This window comes from Crotalus tigris, unplaced genomic scaffold (assembly GCF_016545835.1).
Source record: "Crotalus tigris isolate CLP2741 ecotype Arizona unplaced genomic scaffold, ASM1654583v1 scf7180000023720.1715460, whole genome shotgun sequence".
Lineage (NCBI taxonomy): Eukaryota > Metazoa > Chordata > Lepidosauria > Squamata > Viperidae > Crotalus > Crotalus tigris.
In genome coordinates this window covers 314,368-322,838 of record NW_024100139.1, presented here as the reverse complement: position 1 = coordinate 322,838, position 8,471 = coordinate 314,368, and positions in this window count along the sequence as shown.

Below are 8,471 nucleotides of genomic sequence, written 5' to 3'. Positions count from 1 at the left end.
GTTATCAAGCCTGGGATCTCCCATCCCATCATTATAAATTTGAACTGTTTCCTCTTTAAAGAGTGTGTTGCCTTTGCCAAATTGATTCTATTATTTCCAGTCTAAATCTCTCTTCTATCCTTTCTGACTTCTTCTTCCAAAGTGGAGCTCTCCATACTGGGCAACTTTTAAGACTTGGGGGCTTCAGTGACCAGCCATGGGACCTGAGCATTGAAGTCCAAAAGTTGCCAAGTTTGGAGATCCCTCTTAAAGAATATGTTAACCTACTGATCTGCATTTTTGATAAACTTTCTTTCCTTCCTCTTACTCTGGCTCCTCCTCTTCCTCGTCTTCAAAACATTGGATTGCTGGCTCTGCACATTTGTTACTTCCTATCAATTGCCCTTGATGTCAAGTCATACATGTCCAGCTGGAAAAATTGTCTGGCATTCCGAGCTCTATCCTGCAGCAAGAATCAACCATCAGAAAGTTTGTGGTGATCACCCTTTCTTTGCTTTCAGCCCAGCTTTTTTTCTGTGTGACAGATTTCAATACATTTGTGAAGATTTTTTGGTATAGTTTTTCTATGATAAGATACTTTCAAGTGGGTGGGAAACTATACATCAGGGGTGTCAAACTGCTGGCCCACGGGCCGGATGCGTCACACAGAAGCCATGCCCACCCCAGCTCCAGCAAGGGGAAAAAAGTCTCAATATGTTGTGACACGTCACATGACGTGGCCATTACAACCACCAATTGGAACCAGAATTTCTGCTGCAAAGCAAGGCAGTTGTTAAGTGGGCCATGCCCAATTTTACAACCTTTTTTGTGAAGGATGTTAGGCAATACCTGCAGTTGTTAAGTGAATCATGCAGTCTTTAAGCAAATTCGGCTTCCCCCATTGACTCTGCTTGTAGGAAGCTGGGACACTGCAACTGTTATAAACACAGACCAATTGCCAAGTGGCATAATTTTGATCACCTTGACCAGTGGGGATGCTGAGAGAGTTGTAAGTACAAGGAGTCATCATAAATCTCTTTTTTCGGTGCTGTTGTAATTTACAATGGTCATAAAAATGAATGGCTATAAATTGAGAACTTCATGTAGTAACCATGTTAACTTGGTTAAAGTCTGTTCTATGTCCTGCTGGCATGACTTGATTTTGAACTATTGTTTATTTAGCATTTGGTCATGCAATCACTGGTATAAAATGTACAAACACAAATGTTAAGTTTAAGCAGAACATCAGCAAACGTGTGTGTATGTGTGTGTGTGCGTGTGTGCATTCAGAAAGAATTCAGACTCCCTTCACTTTTGTCAGTTTTGTTTTGCTGCAGCCTGATTCTACAGTTGTTGAAATTCATTTTTTTTCTCATTAATCTACACTCTAATGACAAAGTGAAAACAGAATTTTACAAATGTCTATAAATTTATTAAAAAGAAAAAAAAACAAAATATCACATTGGCACAAGTATTCAGACCCTTTGCAACAATACTTGTAATTTAGCTCAGCTGCCTCCCATTTCTCTTGATCATTGCTGACATGTTTTTATACCTTGATTAGAGTTGACCTGTGGTAAATTAAATTGATGGGACGTAATTTGGAAAGGCACACACCTCTCTATAGAAGGCCTCACAGCTGACAATGCATACTGTAGCAGAGCAAAAGCCATGAGGTCAAAGGAACTGCCTGCAGAGCTCAGAGACAGGCTTATTACAAGACACAGATCTGGGGAAGACTACAATAAAATTTCTGCTGCACTGAAGGTTCCTAAGAGCACAGTGGCCTCCATAATTCTCAAATAAAAGAATTTTTGCACAACCAGGACTCTTCCAAGAGCTGGTCGCCTGGTCAAACTGAACAATCAGGGGAGAAGGGCCTTAGTAAGAGAGGTGACCAAGAATCTGATGGTCACTCTGACTGAGCTCCAGAGATCCTGTGTGGAGATGGGACAGAGTTCCAGAAGATCAACCATCACTGCAGCTCTCCACTGATCTGGGCTTTATGGCCAAGTGGCTAGATGGAAGCCTGAGTGCAAAACACATGAAAGCCAGCTTGGAGTTTGCAAAAAAAGCACCTGAAGGACTCTCAAACTGTGAGGAACAAGGTTCTCTGATTGGATGAAACCAAGATTGAACTGTTTGGCCTCAATTCTAAACGTTATGTCTGGAGGAAACTAGGCACCACTCATCACCTGCTCAGTATCATCCCAGCATGGTGATAACAGTATCATGCTGTAGGGGTGTTTTTCAGCAGCACGGACTGGGAGACTGGACAGGTTTGAGGGAAAGCTGAATGGAACAAAGTACAGGGATGTCCTCAATGAAAACCTGTTCCATAGGGCTCAGGATCTCGGACTGGGCTAAAGGTTCACTTTCCAAGGGGACAACAATCCTAAGTTCACAGCCAAGACAACACAGGAATGGCTTAGGGACAACTCTGAATGTCCTAGTGTGGCCCAACCAGAGCCCTGAGTTGAATCCTGTTAAACATCTCTGGAGAGACCTGAAAATGGTTGTCCATCAACGGTTACCCTCATCGACGGTCAACCTGACTGAGCTTGAGAGGATTTGCAAAGAAGAAGGGCAGAAAATCCCCCAATCCAGGTGTCCAAAGCTTGCCGCGTCACACCCAAAAAGACTCGAGGCTGTAATTGCTGCCAAAGGTGCTTCAGCAAAGTACTAAGTGAAGGGTCTGAATACTTATGCCAATGTGATATTTTAGTTTCTTTCCTTTTAATACATTTACAGACATTTCTAAAATTCTGTTTTCACTTTGTCATTATGAGGTACTGTGTAGATCACAGGTGTCAAACTCACCACATCAAGTGACATGTCACGGCGTATCGTGTCTTTTTTTGCATTACCGAAGCTGGGGTGGGCGCAGCCGCCGTATGACGCAACTGGCCCACGGGCTAGCAGTTTGATACCCCTGGTGTAGATTAATAAAAAAAATAATGAATTTCAACAACTGTAGAATCGGGCTGCAGTGTAACTAAATTGACAACAGTGAAGGGGGTCTGAATACTTTCTTAATGCACATATATAAATATGTGGACGTTACAATATATGAGATAAAATTACATTAAGATAAAACCTTGATACTGTCACCATAATATAGCGCCATAGAGTCACAATAGGATAGATGCTATAATTTGCCATCCCTTGGACTGCAAGGCATTCAAACCAGTCAGTCCTAGAAGAGATCAACCCCGACTGCTTTTTAGAAGGCCAGATCCTGAAGTTGAAACTCAAGTACTTTGGCCACCTAATGAGAAGGAAGGACTCACTGGAGAAGAGCCTGATGCTGGGAAAGATTGAGGGCAATAGGGACGACAGAGAATGAGATGGCTGGATGGAGTCACTGAACCAGTAGGTGTGAACTTAAATGGACTCCAGAAGATGGGAGAGGACAGGAAGACCTGGAGGAACATTGTCCATGGGGTCGCGATGGGTCGGACACGACTTCGCAATTAACAACAACAACAAAGGAAGCTAACCATTTAGCTGCTTCTGGTGTGGCTGCAAAGAGATCATCCAAGATGCCTCGAAATTTCCTGAGGGGACATTCTCAAACTATATATGTTATTGATTATTCCAATGCACCAGCCCAATGTGGGCTTTGGGCCATTCCCCACTTAAAGAGTTTTGTCTTAGTCCTGGCATTGCCTGGCCTGATTCTATTCAAGTAGCTCCATATTTTTCAGGGCAGCTGCATTCCTGGAAGTGGTTTTGTTGAACCTGCATGATCTGTTGGGTTATAGTTATTAAAGGTTACCCATTTTAATCGCCCTTCTTCATCTAGATCAGGGCTTTCCAAACTTGGCAACTTTAAGATTTGTTGACATGCTGGCTGAGGAATTCTGGGAGTTAGTCCACAAATCTTAAAAGTTACCAAGTTTTGGAAAGCCCTGACCTAGATCATAACACGGTGGTTCTGTATATTATCCCAAATTGGTTTCTTAGACTTAAGCCTGGTGGAAAGTAGAGAGTCTTAATATTTTATGTATCAGTAGATCTCTAGGATAGGATGGCCTGTTGATCTTATTCTTCTTTCCAGCTGTCTGTTTGTGTCACCTGAGATCCGGAGGGGCCGTGTTAGAAAGAACACGGAGCCAGAGTGGTGTGGATTTGGGGATTCAGATATTAGCCTCATTGTGTCATTAAGATGAACATCAGTCTTTTGAATTAACAGATCCTGAAGAGGATGACAGTGTCAAAGAAGAACCATCTTCAGAGCTGAGTCAAAGCTTTGGCATCTTTCTCTCAAGTTTTTGGCATCTTTCTGCAAGTTTTTCATTGGGGGAGATGGTAGCAGAGGGCTCCTTCCACAACAGGAAAGCATTGCCTCCTTTCCATTTTTGTTCCTGCTGGCTCTCATTCTTTCATGGTTCCTTCAAAAAAGAAGAAGCTTCTGGATACTTCCAAGAACATCTCAGACAGCTGCAGCTGGACTCTCTGAAGAGGTGACCCTCTTACACGAGGGCTCTCCCTCTGTGCTCTTTCAGGAGACCTCAACAACTTGGCCAAAGCTGAGACAGGTCTTTGGTCTCTGGCAGGTTTTCTTTGGCATTTACACAGCATCTTTAAAAGCCGAGTTTCCCCCGTTGAACTGCTCTGAGCAGTCAGACGTATTCATGAAAGCAGTTCCAGTGTTTCTCAACCTTGACAATTTTAAGGCATGTGGACTTCAACTCCCAGAATTCCACAGCCAGCATTGCTGAGTTAGGCAGTTAGATGGAGGCACTAGGTGGAGCTGTTCACCTGCAAGAATCGTGCTCAGAATTCCTCCCGTGACAGTTTTTAAACCAGCCTCATCATCAGATTACAGAAGTAGAAGGGATTTGGGACGCCACCGCTACCTAGCCCCAGCCCAGTGCTTGGTGCAAGGCCTGCAAATTCGGACAGTGGTACAATATAGCATCCCACTTTAGAAGATCTACCATAGAAGATCTCCTTCCACCAAAGGAGAGCCTCCGAATCGTCTGCCAAAGAGATCTTTCTCTTGGGGAGTTTGCTGACATTCAGGCACCTTCCGTCTCCTCTCTCTCTAGTTTGGAGCAGCAGAGCAAGCTTGTTCCGACTTCGGCAAGACGACATTTCTTGAAGGCTACTTGTATGTCTCTCCAATTTAAGGATAACCATTTGACTGGGGTGGTATAAAGCTCCTGCCTTGAGCAGAAGGCTGCAGTACAAGATCTCCAAGGTCTCTTTCTTCCTATGAAGCTATGTTCTACATTGCTTCAGCTTTTTTCCCACTGATTGCAAGGGGACTTGGTTTACATACTCTTTACTATCATTGCTTTCTTCGGTGCACACTCTAGCCTAGAGCCAGATCTGGACAGAGTCCAGATGCAACGCAAGCAGTGCAAATATTGGGAAACCGTTCTGATGATCTTTAACTCGTGGGTTTCAACATAGCCACGAAGGCTGGAAACAACATCAGTACAGCCCATCTATAAGGCACCAGGAGGGAAAGGAAGACTACACTAACCAGTAGGCTTCACTGTGGTTGCACAGTAAAACAAAGAAACAAAACCAAAGGGCTGAAAGGGACTGTGTGGGTCTTCCAATCCAGTGGTTCTTAACCTGGGCGATATTGCCCCCCAGGGGGCGATTTTGTTTTTCAGGGGGGCGATGCAACGAAAAGGGGCGATGCGGGGGCGATGGAGCGAGAAGTTTTGGGGACACTTTTGAGACTTTTTCGTACAGTGAATCGCTGTATATCTGATGGAGGGGGGAGTGCTTCTTTCGAAACATCGCATGCTGAGTGGCTCTGTAAAACATTTTGTATTGTACTTTTTTAGCATGCACTCCAGTTCGATATTATATTTTCTTCGTGTCTTTTTAATCCTTTTTACAGTGTGCGTGACTATATATACTTTCCTCGAATCTTAATTTAGTTTCAGAGTTTTCGTCTCGAAATTCTTAGTTCCTCCCTTGCGGTTTGTTCTTATACCCTTTTTATATTTCTTTTTGCGTCTTAAATTTCACCTGTAATTCAATCATTAAATGTTACTGTTTTTCTTTTGGGGCATTTCACTTTCTTGCAATTGAATTTTGTTTTCAGTGGTCATTACATTTAAGTGTCTTGAATAAATAAGATAATAATGAAATACATATATCACGAAGTTTGGGAATAAAGTGGCGGGTGGGACCAAAATTTTTCACACAGTTGAGATATGGAAAAAAGACTGGAAATAAATTATTTGCATCGCTATGTCCTGATGACAATTTTAAAGAAAACAAAACAAGGGTTTGCATAAATTGAGGAATTATTTCCTACGTTGTGATTGAGAGGTTGTGTTGGGGGAGGGGGGCGATGACAACTTCCTCATTGGCTCAAGGGGGCAATTCGTTCAAAAAGGTTAAGAACCACTGTTCCAATCCACCCCCTGTCCAAGTCTCTGGACTCAGCTCCCAGCTTTGTCAGCCCCTTCCTCATGTACACGTAGCACCACGCGATACTCATTTTTTAAAAAGATCTGCACCTGCTTAAAACCAATTAACCCATTATTTACTGGAGGTTTGGACTTCGGAAATATTTGAGTGAAGCACAAGAGCCGAATATAATTTCAGTGCTCTGATTGCCCTTTAAAAAAATTACTCTCAAAAATCAAGGAGAAAGATTATGACTAAGATTATTTCTGTATCAAAATCCTTCTAATTCCACTTCTTAGAAATTGGAACATTATGAGGATGTAGTATTTAAATTTGGGGAACTGTCATCCAGGCACCATCTGCTGTTAGTCAGAAGTGTTGCCCCATCCTGGTTCATCCAGTTTTGGTCACCATATCACAAAAAAAGATGTTGGGAGTTGGGAAAAGAATTCAGAGAAGAGCAACTAAGATGATCAAAGGCCTGGAGGCTAAAACATACGAAGAACGGCTGCGGGACTTGGGTTTGGCTAATCTAAAGAAAAGAAGAAATAGGGGGGTACATGATAGCAGCATTCCAGTATTTGAGGGGCTGCCACAATGAAGAAGGGGTCACATTATTCACCAGAGCACCAGAGGGAAGGATGAGAAACAACGGATGGAAACTACTCAAGGAGAGAACCAACCTGGAATTAAGGAGAAACTTCCTGACAGTGAGGACAATTAACCAGTGGAACAACCTGCTTCCAGAAATCGTGGGCGCTCCATCACTGGAGATTTTTAAGAAGAGACTGGACAGTCACTTGTCTGAAATGATATAGGGATTCCTGCTTGAGCGTGGGGCTGGACTAGAAGACCTCCAAGGTCCCTTCCAGCTCTATTCTATTCTAATCCTGAAATCTATTCTCCTTTCGCCTTTTTCAAAAAAAAGGAAACATATTTTCTTTTATATAGCACTGTACAATTTTCTGCTTTGTACCCCTCTGAGGTTCGCTTTAGTTCTTGACTAAGGCCAGAAGCTGCTGTTGGGACCTGAGTGGCCTGCAGGACATTACAGCCGCTCCACACCCCATCCTGAAGCAGTAGGCGTGAACTTAAATGGACTCCAGAAGATGGTAGAGGACAGGAAGTCCTGGAGGAACATTATCCATGGGGTCACGATGGGTCTGACACGACCTCGCAATTAACAACAACAACAACAACACCCCATCCAGAGAAAGGAAGAGCACTTTGAGGAAATGTTGTCAAGATTGTTCTGAGAAGAAGGAAATGAGAAGGAGTTGTTTATGCAAAATGCCAGTAACGATGCCATCTCCTGGGGGTGGCGAGAGGTTGAAATCGTGGCTGCCAGGCCCAGCCCTCATCTGGAAGGGCCCTCAGTCTCAACAGGCTCCTGGCTGGTGATTTTCGTCTTGCAGAGGAATTGAACTCTCTGCTGTCAGCTTTCCTACTGGACCCTTGCAGGAAAAAGGAAGACACAGGAACACCTTCATCCAATCAACTCCGGTTTACTTGAGGTAAAGCGATGATGTTCACACAGACCTTAGAACTCAGGCTCTATGCTTTACAAAGTTTGCGCTGGGAGCAATCGCCTCCCAGCGCTGTTTAAATACATTTGCCAAAACCGTCCCCACCCTTCACCTAATTAGTTACCAACCATACCCCTGCCCAACAAACCACAATCCCACCCATCCATCATCCTACGACCCCACCCTCCTAACACCCAACCAGCACCAGTCACCAATCAGGGAAAACAGCAAATCTGTCTGAAGCTTTTCTGCGATGCCCTGCCCGGCAATGCAATCTTTGGGCTACTGCCCATCAGCTGTTCGTCGGCACGCCACTCATCAGCTGTTTGGTGGCTTAACTGTATTCTGCGCAGGCATGGCAGCCTATCTGCGCAGGCGTGGCGTCCCATACTCTCTGGAACCACCCGTTGCTCGCCGGAGGATCCGCGGCTCGTGCTTCTTTCTCAGGATGGTGAGCTGCTTTGTGCTGGTTCTCCTTCTCTGTCACCAGGCTGTCCCCCCCCCCTTCTTTGTGTGTCGAGCCCGGGAGGGCTGGACATCTGCATTCTGCAGAAACGGCTTCTTCAGGCTGACACGGCCAACCTT